The 17,476-nt window shown below is 40.4% G+C and overlaps 1 protein-coding gene and 1 long non-coding RNA gene across 8 annotated transcripts in view; one reads left to right on the forward strand and one right to left on the reverse strand.

Annotated features, from left to right (window-relative positions):
• LOC106601114 (axin-1) overlaps positions 1-17,476 on the reverse strand; it is a 41,920-nt gene that overhangs the window by 22,833 nt on the left and 1,611 nt on the right. For 4 of the 7 annotated variants that reach the window (XM_014193046.2, XM_045715059.1, XM_045715058.1 and 1 more), the window contains exon 1: positions 1,459-1,651. The gene's annotated coding sequence lies outside the window, so the exon portion shown is untranslated. Of the gene's footprint in view, positions 1-1,458; positions 1,658-9,228; positions 9,427-17,476 lie in introns of those variants that run through there. The other 3 variants (XM_045715057.1, XM_045715055.1, XM_045715056.1) reach the window with 3 other exon arrangements.
• Positions 1,091-16,729, forward strand: LOC123741686 (uncharacterized). Its single transcript, XR_006769183.1, has 2 exons — positions 1,091-1,253; positions 16,260-16,729. It is a non-coding gene; the product is annotated as an uncharacterized lncRNA (long non-coding RNA).

The following is a 17,476-nucleotide window of genomic DNA, read 5'->3' on the forward strand; positions in this document are numbered from 1 at the left end:
ATGACATAAAACCCACTGGCTCACATTCATATACAAATCCCTCCTCGGCAAGGCCTCCCTTTATCTCAGCTCACTACTAAGACTCCGCACCACCAACACCAACCCGAGATCCAGCAATTACATAAACCTGGCAATCCCCAAGATACGCAGCATCTTTGGTGAAAATGCTTTTCAACTACCTGCTGCTAGAGACTGGACCACGCTTCAAAAAAACATAAACTATGCTCTTTTGAGCCAACTGGTACATTTAAAAACAAACTGTCAGTGATTTTAACTGATAACTGCATGTGTTTTCCCACTACCTCTTAATTAAATGCTGCACATTACTCAATATGTTACTGACTGGTTTACTGGCTGGGCATTGTGTGTACTTTTGACTGTTGCATCTATGATATTGTTTAACTTATGTGTATGTTATACGTGCTGCGCCTGCTACCTGAGAGGTCTCACTGTAAATAAGAACTTGATCTTGGACGTTAGCTAATGACAACTGCTTTGACCACTGGGCATTAGTTCAGCCAACTACTCAGAATGATTTGTACAATCATCAACATTACATACAATTTGACATGTCAATATCAAACCATACATTTAAGTTCCCCTCTTTACTGCTTTAATTAAACGGCTCCATTTAAAAATCAGGGGGAAAAGCATAGGTGAGAATGAAAAACGAAGCCTGCAATGAATTCACAACTTTCACTGTGTACAATACCAAAACAACACTGTTGGAATCAATTGCCTTAGCAACATAGCCTTGCAGCAACAACGTAACATGTAGGAAGCTGACGTTATACTGGAACAAAAAAAAAGTAACAATATTGATGCTGGAATTCTATTAAACCACAATGTAGCCTACGTAGTAGCACATTTACCAAAATAGCAAGATCACATTATCAAGAACAGGCTGTGATATGATTCCAACTGTGAACACGTAGATCGTGCATGTATTATCATGCGCACATTCACAAATACTGTGTTGCGGTCTTCAGTTTCGTAATATGCACATACATTTCCAAAGAGTGTAATCTGTCGCTACTATAACTGTATTACTACACCCATTCCCTACCATCCCTAATGCTTTGAAGTGAGCCCCACATTCATTGCATTCATGTCTTGGCCTCTGAGTATGAGCAGCACAGCAGCAGAAACGGATGGGGGAGGGGAGGCAGAAACAAACTCCGTACACACAGCCAGGCCCTTCCGCAGCCGACCGACTAGTACACAACTTTGCAACACTATTTGCCTACTAAAATGTAAGTATCTTAGGTAATGAATGTTCAGAGTTGTTCACGACCAACACCCCACCATTTTTCAGAATCGATAAAAGACGCAGCAGAGATAGAACACTCGATCTCGGAATTGACTAGCGCGCGCACACACAGCAAAGCGATGGCACATATCATCTCCGGCTACCGCAATCCCAAACCATGAGCTGAAAAAAAGTGCTCTATACTTCACCTGTGAAAACCTACTTGCCGTTTTCGAGTGCATCGGGAATGTTTGCTTGTACAGCTCACTGTGAATCGTGTCATAGATGCGAATAGCAAGAGTTTAAAAATAACAAAGAAAACAGTCCGTTCTCCACCTCTCCATGGCTGTCTCTCACTCCTGTCTGTGTGGTGGTTCAGAAGATGTACAGCGCCACCAGCGTTCAAAAAAACATACTGCCGCGGTGTAGAAGAAATGGAATGGGGGGGCCTGAACTGGGGGGAGAGGGATGATGTGCGTTCTCTACAAATATTCTATATTGTAGCTAGGCTTTCTCTACCCAGGCGACAATATATTTTATCACATGTATTGATGATAATAAAGGCAACCTGATCAAACCATCTAAACAAATCAAAAGCCTAGAATGATAACGTCACATCTATACCGTTATTTGGAAATCCTTTGGCAGAAAAGGGTGAAATGAAAACGCTCATATCAGGGAAAAAATGTATAAGCGATATTCTTACAGAGATAAACATAACATTTTGTAAGGAGAGGAACAATGCCGCGTGTAAAAGCAGATGATGTGGCAATCAGAGACCGTGGACCACCTGTCTCTTTACGAACACTATTTACAATATTTTCACAAGAACTGTTGCCAAGGAACTGTTGTGAGAATATAGATTCAAAAAGGCAAGTAATAATTTAATGTAGTTGTCCTTTCATGTATACGGCTGGCACAGAATAATGAAGAATGGAGTTATTGTGTTTGCCTGCTGCCACTGTACTGTAGTTAGTTCACTTTGAAAATGTCCGTGAAACATCAATATCAACACACAGGGAATATGAACATGGAGTGCAGCTTATCTACCTTGAATGTCACACAAGAAGAGAGCCAGAGAGAGGTTTATTATCACCATATGTCCACTACATTACAACAGCCAATGAATTATTGTATCTTATCATTTAATTCTATCAGCTCTGCAGGAGTTTACCAAAGAGAAATGCAGGGTGGTATGATGTTACTCTTTAACTCTTCTAGCTCCCTTCTCACAGCTTGTAAAGAGATAAAGATCAAAGGTATGCCTGTGATTGTATTCCTCCACATGACCAAAGGAGAGAAATACTTAGACAAAAGTTCATGCAGGTGCCTTTCAACTTGCTATTCGAATCTTTAGCCCCCTTTAAGAAATACACAAGGGAGTAAGAATTAACATTTATTTTTACTGGAATGTGTATTTGCAAGGGCAATATGGGTTTTGACTGTGTATTCACACGTCGTGTGTTGATCTAGACCTGCAAACTAGCTGAACACACCTGCAAAAAATCAGGTCTGTAATCTCAAGGCTTTATTGTACTGAGATCAAAGGCCATTGGAATGCAGAAAGCCATTACTGGTCTTGATGGTTTGATTAGATTAGATAATTCAAAAAGTACAGAGAATGACTGTAAATATTTTTCAACTACATTATATTTTAGGGGGGATTTACACCTGAACTGAATGAGCCAACACAAATCTGGCATATGTGCAGCCCTTCTAGAATTGGAGGTCCTGGTGTTGTGTAAAATGATCAGAGTAAACAACATCTTGAGGTATACTTAGTTACACCCAGTGTTGTTGTAACCTGGTTGAGGTTAGATATGACTGTATGTGCTTCAAGACACATTTTATTAAAGAGATTATCCGTGCACAAAGTGGTCCCCGAAAATTGCGTACTACGCCAGATATGTGTACCAAGTAATTGCTCTCACTCTCTCTCTCTCTCCTGTGTCCACTGAGCCTTTGGGCCTGCACTGCAATCTTGTTGGATAATGCTGGGCAGGCTTCTTTCTAGCTGTCACTCAAATGCGAGGGGCTAGAGCTCATTGGCTAGAACTGTAATTGGTAGTGGGCTGGCCCACGTGGAGGGAAATGTACAGTTGAAGTCGGAAGTTTACATACACTTAGGTTGGAGTCATTAAAACTCGTTTTTCAACCACTCCACAATTTTCTTGTTAACAAACTATAGTTTTTGAAAGTCGGTTAGGACATCTACTTTGTGCATGACACAAGTAATTTTTCCAACAATTGTTTACAGACAGATTATTTCACTTATAACTCATTGTATCACAATTCCAGTGGGTCAGAAGTTTACATACACTAAGTTGACTGTGCCTTTAAACAACTTGGAAATTGCAGAAAATGATGTCATGGCTTTAGAAGCTTCTGATAGGCTAATTGACATCATTTGAGTCAATTGCAGGTGTACCTGTGGATGTATTTCAAGGTCTACCTTCAAACTCAGTGCCTCTTTGCTTGGCGTCATGGGAAAATCAAAAGAAATCAGCCAAGACCTCAGAAAAAATGGTATACCTCCACAAGTCTGGTTCATCCTTGGGAGCAATTTCCAAATGCCTGAAGGTACCACGTTCATCTGTACAAACAATGGTACCCAAGTATAAACACCATGGGACCACGCAGCCGTCATACCGCTCAGGAAGGAGACGCGTTCTGTCTCCTAGAGATGAACATACTTTAGTGTGAAAAGTGCAAATCAATCCCAGAACAACAGCAAAGGACCTTGTGAAGATGCTGGAGGAAACAGGTACAAAAGTATCTATATCCACAATAAAACAAGTTCTATAGCGACATAACCTGAAAGGCCGCTCAGCAAGGAAGAAGCCACTGCTCCAAAACCGCCATAAAAAAGCCAGACTACGGTTTGCAACTGCACATGAGGACAAAGATCATACTTTTTGGAGAAATGTCCTCTGATGAAACAAAAATAGAACTGTTTGGCCATAATGACCATCCTTATGTTTGGAGGAAAAAGGGGGAGGCTTGCAAGCCAAAGAACATCATCCCAACCATGAAGCACAGGGGTGGCAGCATCATGTTGTGGGGGAGCTTTGCTGCAGGAGGGACTGGTGCACTTCACAAAATAGATGGCATCATGAGGGAGGGAAATTATGTGGATATATTGAAGCAACATCTCAAGACATCAGTCAGGAAGTTAGAGCTTGGTCACAAATGGGTCTTCCAAATGGACAATGACCCCAAGCATACTTGCGAAATGGCTTAAGGACAACAAAGTCAAAGTATTGGAGTGGCCATCACAAAGCCCTGACCTCAATCCTATAGAAAATGTGTGGGCAGAACTGAAAAAGCGTGTATGAGCAAGGAGGCCTACAAACCTGACTCAGTTACACCAGCTCTGTCAGGACGAATGGGCCAAAATTCACCCAACTTATTCTGAGAAGCTTGTGGAAGGCTACCCGAAACGTTTGACCCAAGGTAAACAATTTAAAGGCAATGCTACCAAATACTAATTGAAGGTATGTAAACTTCTGACCCACTGGGAATGTGATGAAAGAAATAAAAGCTGAAATAAATCATTCTCTCTACTATTATTCTGACATTTCACATTCTTAAAATAAAGTGGTGATCCTAACTGACCTAAGACAGGGAATTTTTACTCGGATTAAATGTCAGGAATTGTGAAACTGAGTTGAAATGTATTTGGCTATGGTGTATGTACATTTCTGACTTCAACTGTAATTTCTATTCAATTAATGACACATTTGTCAACCAAAAATAATTATTTTGAAAAAAAAATTCTCATTGGGCTGAGTTTTTGTGTGCACTTACAAAATACAAATGTGTTTTGACCTTGCTCAGGCTATTTGCTGGTATTTCTCAAGTTATCTTTTTTTTGTTAATAAACTCTTTCACCTCCAATGGCAAAAAATGTAACAACAGTAACGTGTGTGTCATGTACTGTAAATGATCTACTTTATATGACTGGCCTGGAGCCATCTTCTTCTGAGAATTCAGTGACCTCATCCTTTTTGTCTTTGACTCTTATCAGGTTAATAAATGTTTTCTTGTTTTTTAAAGTAAGATGGACAAATACGAAAGACTCTCTGAGAAATAAGTCGTATGAAGGGTCAGTTCTTGTTATATTCTTTTGAGTCGCCTTTGAAGTGCAGATTTTATGCCACCATGGTGTGCTTCAATATGTGCAATACAAATAAGAGAAGGGTGATTCCGTGGGAAGGTCAACCTGAGCATATTCAAATAAAGTTAGTCATTTCCAAATGAAACCACGTTCATAATTATTCTATATGTTGGAGTTCAAGCTTTATTTGAACAGTTTATGTAGGAAATTTGGACCATTAGAGTAGGCAGCCTATTCTCAAAGGTTTTTCAGAAAGGGCTCACAGAGCTTGTTTTTCCACTCACAGCTGTCCTCCAGTGTTAGTTATGAAGATGTTAATGAAGCAATACAGACCAAAGTTTTGTTTCATTTTCTACTATCTTATAAAGATAGTGGGGTGACTGGGACAGGCAATGTAACATCCGTCCAGGACAAGTTTTTGTAAAATATGCACCTTACGTTGGATCATCTTGAAACTTGCTCTGTAAAGCCAACTTTCAACAAGGTTTCATATGGTCTATAATTGATTTCTTACATTTCATGAGTATCCTTTTTCAGCGCAATGATATCCTTAACATCCATAATGTTTGTGGATGTGATGGATATTGATGTATCATATCTTAGCTTCAGAAGCTTGTGAATTCACCACATTTTGACTGCTTGCTCTGAGAAGTATTCTTCAGACTTGCACTGAAGTAATTGTTTATCTTGAAAATGATGTGGAAAATATATTCTGATTTCTCATACAATGCAGTGCTGTTTTTTTAGATAGAAAGATGAGAAGAGTGTATCAACAATTTGTTTGTCTTGAATATTGTTTCATGTGCATATTGTCCGGCCGGCCTAACCCGGACAATGCTGGGCCAATTGTGCGCCACGTCATGGGTCTCTGTGTTGCGGCCGGCTGCGACACAGCCTGGGATCGAGCCAGGATCTGTAGTGACACAGCTAGCACTGCGATGCAGTGTCTTAGACCGCTGTGCCACTCGGGATGCGCAGCATCAGTCTCCCCAAAAAGTATGTCCATTTAATTAACATCCATCACACTTCTTATCTTTATTTCTCCAACATGCCAATATTTAGAAGTCCACTTTTAGGGAATGTACACTCACCCCGAGGGGTACTATAGACACACACATGAAACGTTTCATTTTTATTTTGTTTGTCCCTTCTGTGAGACATTAAAGTTGTGATTTTTCATGCAAATGTCATTTCCATCATGCTGTAATCAGCCATAAACAATGAGGACAAGTTGTAAACTACAGTGACATACATTTCTTTAAGTCAGAACTTTCTCTCTCCTCCTATAGAGAATTGCCTCTGTGAAGATTTCCTGATGAAGCCCTTGCAGTTGCATTCAAATGCACTATTATTCAACCGTTGTAGCCACAAGGGCACACAGCATGCCAGAGGTCTCATATGACACAGAATGGCTGACTAGAGGAATTGTCTGTCAACAGAGTGACTTGGAGTGCAGTGCCCCTGCACTAATCACACCTCCTCTATGACACATGTACATGTATTCATTATGTAAGGGATAAGAGGCTATGCATTCTATGGAAACTAATGAACGACACACTGGCGGAGTGGAACTGACCTTCCACGGAGTTGCATTATTTTCCAGAGAACGCAGAGAGCAACAAGTTGATTGTCCCTTTTATACCATGGCTGTAATTTAACACATTTGCCGCTAGACGTGTTCATTTGCTGCTAGAAATGTGTTTAACATCCACTGAAGTTTCTAGCATGTCTTCTAGATGGTAACCAAACAGTCTTCCTAGTTTAGCTAACCAAACCGTCAGTCCTAGCTTTCGATTATGCATTCAAATTTCGCCATAGGGAGATAATGCACACTCTAGAATGCCCTTCAAGCCAATCAGAAACAAGTACAAACATCAAACATTGCCATGGTATAAGAATGTATTATCTGGAGTGTCTACATATGACTGCACAACAAGCAGTGTGAGGTGTGTGTATAACATTTCCAAGAAATATGTTCAGAAGAGATACAGAAACAGCAGCAGAGTGGTGTGCTAGTAATAGAATGCTCTATTTTCTCGGTGAAGAAAACCATTTGAAAGACCACACCTAACCATGGGCTATTCTATATGATGATGATGAAGAGAGGAGGACATGCAGCACTGCTCACAGACATACTGTATCTGCCTGACATCTTTGTCTCATTATAAATAAGAGCTCAAGTCTTAGGCTGCAGGCCCATGTGACTGAAGACATACAGTGAGGGAAAAAAGTATTTGATCCCCTTCTGATTTTGTACGTTTGCCCACTGACAAAGAAATGATCAGTCTATAATTTTAATGGTAGGTTTATTTGAACAGTGAGAGACAGAATAACAACAAAAAAATCCAGAAAAACGCATGTCAAAAATGTTATAAATTGATTTGCATTTTAATGAGGGAAAGATTTCTTGCTCCCAGGTGTCTTTTATACAGGTAACTAGCTGAGATTAGGAGCACACTCTTAAAGGGAGTGCTCCTAATCTCGCTTGTTACCTGTAAAAAAGACACCTGTCCACAGAAGCAAACAATCGATCAGTTTCCAAACTCTCCACCATGGCCAAGACCAAAGAGCTCTCCAAGGATGTCAGGGACAAGATTGTAGACCTACACAAGGCTGGAATGGGCTACAAGACCATCGCCAAGCAGCTTGGTGAGAAGGTGACAACAGTTGGTGCGATTATTTGCAAATGGAAGAAACACAAAAGAACTGTCAATCTCCCTCGGCCTGGGGCTCCATGCAAGATCTCACCTCGTGGGGTTGCAATGATCATGAGATTGGTGAGGAATCAGCCCAGAACTACACGGGACGATCTTGTCAATGATCTCAAGGCAGCTGGGACCATGGTCACCAAGAAAACAATTGGTAACACACTACGCCGTGAAGGACTGAAATCCTGCAGCGCCCGCAAGGTCCCCCTGCTCAAGAAAGCACATATACATGCCCGTCTGAAGTTTGCCAATGAACATCTGAATGATTCAGAGGACAACTGGGTGAAAGTGTTGTGGTCAGATGAGACCAAAATGGAGCTCTTTGGCATCAACTCAACTCGCCGTGTTTGGAGGAGGAGGAATGCTGCCTATGACCCCAAGAACACCATCCCCACCGTCAAACATGGAGGTGGAAACATTATGCTTTGGGGGTGTTTTTCTGCTAAGGGGACAGGACAACTTCACCGCATCAAAGGGACGATGGACGGGGCCATGTACCGTCACATCTTGGGTGAGAACCTCCTTCCCTCAGCCAGGGCATTGAAAATTGGTCGTGGATGGGTATTCCAGCATGACAATGACCCAAAACACATGGCCAAGGCAACAAAGGAGTGGCTCAAGAAGAAGCACATTAAGGTCCTGGAGTGGTCTAGCCAGTCTCCAGACCTTAATCCCATAGAAAATCTGTGGAGGGAGCTGAAGGTTCGAGTTGCCGAACGTCAGCCTCGAAACCTTAATGACTTGAAGAAGATCTGCAAAGAGGAGTGGGACAAAATCCCTCCTGAGATGTGTGCAATCCTGGTGGCCAACTACAAGAAACGTCTTACCTCTGTGATTGCCAACAAGGGTTTTGCCAGCAAGTACTAAGTCATGTTTTGCAGAGGGGTCAAATACTTATTTCCCTCATTAAAATGCAAATAATTTTATAACGTTTTTGACATGCGTTTTTCTGGATTTTTTTGTTGTTATTCTGTCTCTCACTGTTCAAATAAACCTACCATTAGGAAATGACTGATCATTTCTTTGTCAGTGGGCAAACGTACAAAATCAGCAGGGGATCAAATACTTTTTTCCCCTCACTTTAACATAATGAATAGGCTCGATATTGAAAAATGACACAAGTTCTGAAATATATGTAAAGCAACATGCCTTACCTTTAGTAAAGTGTTACTCCATTGTTTAATGGATTTCTCTCCTCCAATTTGACACCCATTTGCTGAGGCTCCCATTGCAATCTCATTGGATAAATCAGGTGCCAGTAAAGACAACATCTCTCTCAATACTAGCAAAATGAAGGTGCCTGCCCATGGAGAATCTTGCCATACCAGGATGTATTTTTTATCCATTCGGTTCTGAAACAGAGAAACAAGAAAACATTTGGTTGCATTATCACCAAATATAAAATATTTTCAATTTGACAACAATGCTCTGAGGATGTGAAATGCTAATGAAAATTTTACTTGTGCTTTTATTTTTCAAAGTTTTGACACCTCACTCAAATAGAAATTGAAGAAATGCATAAACATCAAATGAATTTATGCCATTATTTAGAGAATAAACCAGCATCTCAAAATATTATCTAAAACCTGCCAGAAACAGCACCTTGAAGGAGACGTACTGCTGTACCCCTTTTTAACTCAAGACTGTGTTTATTTAAATATTTCTCAGCTATGTAGCACTGTCATCCAGATAAGGGGCTATTTCAATATTACCATAACCTGGTGAATAATAGCACAAGCTCTGTAGCAGCATTCCCCAATTGAGTGGAAACGGTAGAGCAGATCTCCCATCAGATGCCATCAGCAGCTGCACACACAGCCCTCTCCCTGGCCTTCCTGGGCCCTGGATTTGATCGCTGGGCCCCCCACGGCGAACAAACCCCAGGGCTCCGGGAGTTCAGGGAATACCAATTCAGCTCAACACCAGCTGACCAGCAAGAGAAAAAATTGAGAAGTTTGGGCGTAATGCCAAGCAAATGGATACGATTTACACAGATTGAGGAACTACCTTTGCAATTCTGGTCAGTCTTGCATAAAGTATTATATAAAGCCATTGAAGCTGCCTTCAAATAATCGTTAACCCTTACATGAATTTTATTTGGCTTGTGGCACGTCCATTTTACATTATATCAGTGTCTGCACATAACGTATGGACATCATGTTCCCCCCCATAGAGCAAACTATTAGAATAATTTGACAGCTGTGTTCGGCAGTTTTCCTCTACTTATGATGTGTAGGGATTGCGACTGGCAGCTGTAGATGCCAATCAGCTACCTGTTGATTGGCCTTGGGATTGATTGACAAATGACATGACAGGTGCAGGCTGCTAGTACCTGCCCCCCCTACAAGGCAGCTGACAAGCTAGTGAAGGGTGGGTGTGTTATTGACAGTAAGGGCTGTCTTCTGTCCTGCCCTCAAGGCAGAGCTGCCCTCAGAACAAGTTTGAATAAGGAAAATTCCACTGAGTGTGTAATCACAAGTCTAACTTTTCTGACCAATGCCAATTCCTCAGCAGCAAAGGTACAGTGAAGGTCCAACAAACCATTGTGTTATATGAAATCACATTTGCTTTGCAGGTATGGCAAATCTTGTCACCTGCCTTACAAGGATTGGTTGGAATATACAGTTGATATGCAAGGGAAAGCACAGTGCAGTAACAAAAATAATTATGGGGTACACATCAAGTTTGGGGTGGCAAGAGATTTTTACGTACCACCATTACCATATACTTAGGGAGTTTAACGGTCTCTCCTTGACCTTTAAAATCATGACACCATGTCACAGTCTATCTGTCTCAAGTGGTATTAACTAGCTTTCAAGGGCATCCCTGACCATAAACCCAGCTAAGGAACAGAATGGTATGTGACACAGCACATGTCACGATGACAGCCTCGTAAAGGTGTAGGGCTCTATTTTCGGCTGCCGTTAACCCAGCACAATTCTCAAATACACAATATTGTGCAATTTCAACCTCTTAAAGCAGACACTCTGCTCTTTTCAAACCATTGCGCCAGGGTTGGTAATTTACCTGTCTTATATCAGCTCGCTTACGCTGAGGTGGGAGGGGTGGAAATATTTGAGGTGTGTCCTTAAAAACGTGCACTAAAGTGCCAATTTCAGGCAGCGCTGTGGGGATATTAAAGACAGACCAAAAGCTGGTCTTAGCAGTAGGGCAGTTGTCTATGGCATGGATTTAGCCTGCGGGGGCACTCAGTATCCTAATCAATAGAATAGCATATCACCAATGTTATATTAAAATGTCGCTTTTGGGAGCAGTTTTTGGATAATATTTATGTCCAGCTCCCTTAAAAAATCTTTACACACATGCGATGCTCATTGAATGAAAGATGTCAGGAAGCCTATTTAGAAACATCAAGTTGTTATGTGTAGGAAGCCTATTTAGAAACATCAAGTTGTTATGTGTAGGAAGCCTATTTAGAAACATCAAGTTGTTATGTGTAGGAAGCCTATTTAGAAACATCAAGTTGTTATGTGTAGGAAGCCTATTTAGAAACATCAAGTTGTTATGTGTAGGAAGCCTATTTAGAAACATCAAGTTGTTATGTGTAGGAAGCCTATTTAGAAACATCAAGTTGTTATGTGTAGGAAGCCTATTTAGAAACATCAAGTTGTTATGTGTAGGAAGCCTATTTAGAAACATCAAGTTGTTATGTGTAGGAAGCCTATTTAGAAACATCAAGTTGTTATGTGTAGGAAGCCTATTTAGAAACATCAAGTAGTTAAGTCTGCTTGTTTCTCGTTTATCATTTAGTTGAAAAATGAGTCTTCCACTGCTCTCTGCTGATGTCAAATCGCAGGAATTCTGATTGTTGTCCGTGGTGCTGCATCAGCTATTGTATTCATATTTGCATAGTCTGGTAACCCCGACTCTGCCTATAGGGAGACTAATATTTGACTGTTTGTTTGTTTGTTTACCTGTAAAATTATTCACATGGCAAAGTCACCATACAGGCCATATCACTGCGAAGATAGGCTAATCTTATTATAATATTTGGTAGGCAATGTCTATTGTTCGGATATGCAATGCAATTTGGGCTAAAGGCTACCGAAATTTGAATGCAACATTCCCATGTTGAAGGACATGACCTTTTTTAAAAGGCACATGAACATTTGGATACATAAACATTTGTTATAACTAGGACTATTATAGTGTTACTACCCTATGTTATTTATACTCTATGCTATTTAATAAACTAGTAGCCCTATCTTTCACGGATAGGACGAACATCCATTTTCTCCCGCCAGAGTTTATGACAACAGAACACCAAACACCGTAAATACACAATTTAAAGCAACCACAAAAAACTTCGGAGCATTTTTCCATTGGCCAGTGAGTGGTCAAGCCCTCGTAACACCTACAACTTGCGCCCATAATTCCCGCTGTCAAAATAGCTAAAATAATTCGGACACACCCACAACTTGAGTGCGCTTAGATTTATGTTAGAGGTTAGTTTGTTAAAATAGATCCCATAGTGTACAATGATGTCATCCACTGCAGCGTATTATTATCTAACCAAATAAAACACATTCATTAACCAAGCACTTGCTCTCGCTTTCTTACTGACACCATGCCATCCAACTGTCTCCACTTGTAACTAATGAGGTCACTTCCTTTATAAGTATTCACATAACTTCACATAACAATATTACACATTATTCTCATAAGTATAATTGGAAAAATGTAGCCTTTTGGTGCTTGTAATATAATCACTTTGAGATCAACAAACAGTTAAATGGTCAAATATCCTATCATTGCATGTTGCAGAGCTAAAGAATAGCATGAGTAAGGAGGTCAGGACATCAGATACAATGTTCAGGGTGGTAATCCCAACCCTATCATACCCTCTACGTTACACATTAACCTGACATCATTACATCATGGTGGTAGTTAGCTGCTAAAACAGGGACATATACAGTGGGGGGGGAAAAGTATTTGATCCCCTGCTGATTTTGTACGTTTGCCCACTTACAAAGAAATGATCAGTCTGTAATTTTAATGGTAGATTTATATGAACAGTGAGAGACAGAATAACAACAAAAAAATCCTGAAAAACGCATGTCAAAAATGTTATAAAATGATTTCCATTTTAATGAGGGAAATAAGTATTTGACCCCTCTGCAAAACATGACTTAGTACTTGGTGGCAAAACCCTTGTTGGCAATCACAGAGGTAAGACGTTTCTTGTAGTTGGCCACCAGGATTGCACACATCTCAGGAGGGATTTTGTCCCACTCCTCTTTGCAGATCTTCTCTAAGTCATTAAGGTTTCGAGGCTGACATTTGGCAACTCGAACCTTCAGCTCCCTCCACAGATTTTCTATGGGATTAAGGTCTGGAGACTGGCTAGGCCACTCCAGGACCTTAATGTGCTTCTTCTTGAGCTACTCCTTTGTTGCCTTGGCCGTGTGTTTTGGGTCATTGTCATGCTGGAATACCCATCCACGACTCATTTTCAATGCCCTGGCTGAGGGAAGGAGGTTCTCACCCAAGATTTGACAGTACATGGCCCCGTCAAATAATGCGGTGAAGTTGTCCTGTCCCCTTAGCAGAAAAACATCCCCAAAGCATAATGTTTCCACCTCCATGTTTGACGGTGGAGATGGAGTTCTTGGTGTCATAGGCAGCATTCCTCCTCCTCCAAACACGGCGAGTTGAGTTGATGCCAAAGAGCTCCATTTTGGTCTCATCTGACCACAACACTTTCACCAGTTGTCCTCTGAATCATTCAGATCTTCACTGGCAAACTTCAGACGGGCATGTATATGTATTCTTGAGCAGGGGGACCTTTCAGGCGCTGCAGGATTTCAGTCCCTTACGGCGTAGTGTGTTACCAATTGTTTTCTTGGTGACAATGGTCCCAGCTGCCTTGAGATCATTGACAAGATCCTCCCATGTAGTTCTGGGCTGATTCCACACCGTTCTCATGATCATTGCAACCCCACGAAGTGAGATCTTGCATGGAGCCCCAGGCCGAGAGATATTGACAGTTCTTTTGTTTCTTTCATTTGCAAATAATCGCACCAAATGTTGTCACCTTCTCACCAAGCTGCTTGGCGATGGTCTTGTAGTCCATTCCAGCCTTGTGTAGGTCTACAATCTTGTCCCTGACATCCTTGGAGAGTTCTTTGGTCTTGGCCATAGTGGAGAGTTTGGAATCTGATTGATTGATTGCTTCTGTGGACAGGTGTCTTTTTTACAGGTAACAAGCTGCGGTTAGGAGCACTCCCTTTAAGAGTGTGCTCCTATTCTCAGCTCGTTAACTGTATAAAAGACCCCTGGGAGCCAGAAATCTTTCTGATTGAGAGGGGGTCAAATACTTATTTCCCCCATTTAAAATGCAAATCAATTTCTAACATTTTTGACATGCGTTTTTCTGGATATTTTTGTTGTTATTCTGTCTCTCACTGTTCAAATAAACCTAGCATTAAAATTATAGACTGATCCTTTCTTTATCAGTGGGCAAACATACAAAATCAGCAGGGGATCAAATACTTTTTTCCCCCACTGTACTGTACATAAGAAGGATTTCCTTTTGAATGCCTTTGTTAAACTATGTCTCAAATGTTGATGATTTTTCTGTACACGTGAAACAATACAAAGTGATGCAATACAGAGGAATATATCTTGGTTTCAGCTATGCTTTAATTTGTCTTCCCTTCTGAATTATCAGGAGACAAACCCTTGGGTACAATAATGCAATGTTTATATTATACCCATGGATGATTCCTTCAATTCATTGTAACGGTTCAAGTAATATGTATTATCTGTTGGTACACTATCCACATATTGTATGCATGCGGTGTGCAAAGTGCAAGGTTTACAAAGTTGCTGTGCATGCAAAATATCATACTGCTTTATTGCAAGAGAATATTCATGGGCAATTAATCATCCTACTGCTTTACCGTCAACATAGTACGTGTTATGAATTGAGTTATAATTTAACATGATGCCTTTTAGCGGTAAAGTGATAAAATCCAAGTAAAACTTGGGATTCAATCAGACCTGACATAGAATTGTATTGTTGTTTTTTTCTCCACCAAAGACTACAAGTCTTGTTTTGAAAATGGTAAACATTTACCTGCGTGTGTGTGGGGGGGACTACCAAGTGTGGAAAAGCATGTTTATGCTACTGCAATGTGAGCTTGATTGAATTGAGCCCATAGTCAGATATTCACTGAACTGAGATCCATTGTGTTACAAGTGGATAGAATGAACAGGTACACGCAACAGAATACTCCATCTTTATTTGTGTCTCATAGACCAGAAGTCAAAATGTTCATATCTGAATTAACAGCAGCTTAAACATTTGCCACCTATGGGCAATGGCGCACTTGATTTCCTGTGCTGCAATTCACAGCTGCCGAAGATGATAAGGTAACCTAAACCAGGCCTCTAGGTGTCTTTCATGTTCTCCATTGTCTGTGACCCAGCCATCTGCTCACCTACAGCAAATGAAGATGCTTCTACAGGGATCCCTCTAGTGAGTTATATCACACAAGAATGGAGCCTGGGCCATGCCACGCAGGGGATTCATGCACGGTCTTAGACTGTGATGACATGAAATGAGCTTTCTGCATAGCAAGTGGTATTTCAATTTCATCTCCTCCTCCTCCTCCTCTCCTTAAGATTGCTTAGCTTCTCATTTTCCAGACACATTTCCTGTAAATCCAAAATAAATCTCAGGGCTCTCCCACAGGCCTGCCCATTTTATCTCATTTGCACATCTGAGAGCTGTGTTTGCTTAAAGACAGTAAAGTCTCATTGGTGAGAGGGAAAAAACGACCAATGTACAAGTTTGAAAGTGACTATGTTAAAGGTCACATCCCAGAATAACAGCTCATGAAATGTAATGAAGCAACAACGGGCATGCCGTTCTTTTACAATTTCACTCCTTTTTGGGATAATTTACTGACTGCAGAGTTATTTCTCTAAACGACTTCAGTATGTGACACATTATTCATTGCTGTAGAAATGTGGATAGTATTGAGAATGGGAACTGTAGTTACATGATGCTTGCCAACCCAACATGCTATATACCACTTTGCCAAAAGTCCAGACACATAAAGTCCTATTTGTGTATGGCATTTACGACCCAGTTTAGGATACTGTGCATATGTACTTTACACTTACGCCTACTTACTTGATTCATTGCTTTTTATTTCAGAGTTTCTAACTTCCTTTGAGGACATGCTGGACAATCACTCCTACTTCCTAATCAGCAGGAACGAAGACAAAAGACATTCCGATCTCTCAGCTGTATGTCACTAATTCATGTACCCATTCAAAATGCTCAAGTTCTGTTCCAACTATTTCAGTGGCTGTGACTGAATAATATGCAGCTCAAGCTTTCAATAAACAGGCAATGACAGCCATAACGGCCGACTGAGATTGAGAGGGAACAGAATGAGACCTGCAGATGTTCCTTTGACTTCCTTTCACACTGCTCTCGAGAACCACTGTTGGCTATAGAGAGATCTTTCGAAATAGGCATTGACTCAATACTACTGTAAATATAGTAATTGCCACCATTCTAGCTTCACTACGAACAGTTTTAAGATGCAGAGATGGATGGACGAAGCATACATACAATGCATACACCGTAATTTTTCTTAATAAACATGAATAAATCCTTAATTTCACATTTGTTACTTGATGTTATTAATTTGTTTGCATTATCATTGGACTGAATTAGGATAAACCAAGATAAATAATGGAGTTTTGAGGTTAAAATACAGACAATGAAAACCAATGACGAAGAATTAAAAAGCACATTCATCAGAATGTTTTGTGTTTCCTCTCCTTCGTGACAGGATAAAAAATGATTGCAATCAACAACAAAAAAATCTGCAATCATCTAATTGAATGATGCAAGCTTCCTTTCATAGAATAATCTTAACAACTTAATACATCCCCAGTTCTTCTTTTCTATTGCCTTTTGTTCCAGCTGCCAATGTGGATTTTCACTCCCTTGTAGGCCTTGCTTGAAATAGGCTTATCTCTGAGGCCTCTTCACTTGACAACAGCCCATCTATACATTAAAATGAATACTCTATTTCTTTGTACACACAAGGCGGTATCATGTTTCAAAACCAGTAGTTTTCAAGTCACTCACCAAAAATTAAGTTTGCATAAGAACAAAAGCAATAAAAAATATGTATTTGTCTCAAGGTTCTCATTAAAAAACTATGAACAAGACTCAATGAAATTAAACACGGACAAATGTTTTCAGCGGCTGAGGGTATTTTTCAGCTGCGGATACTTTGAACCACAGTGCAAGCTTTGGTCAAGCTTTGGTCAAGAATAATTAAGTTACTTGAATAGAAGGGACTTAAAAGAAAGAGTGTCTCTTTGGTGTATTGATATGCTGCTCTTTTTAGTGCT

This window comes from Salmo salar, chromosome ssa03 (genome assembly GCF_905237065.1).
Source record: "Salmo salar chromosome ssa03, Ssal_v3.1, whole genome shotgun sequence".
NCBI classification, from domain to species: Eukaryota; Metazoa; Chordata; class Actinopteri; order Salmoniformes; family Salmonidae; genus Salmo; species Salmo salar.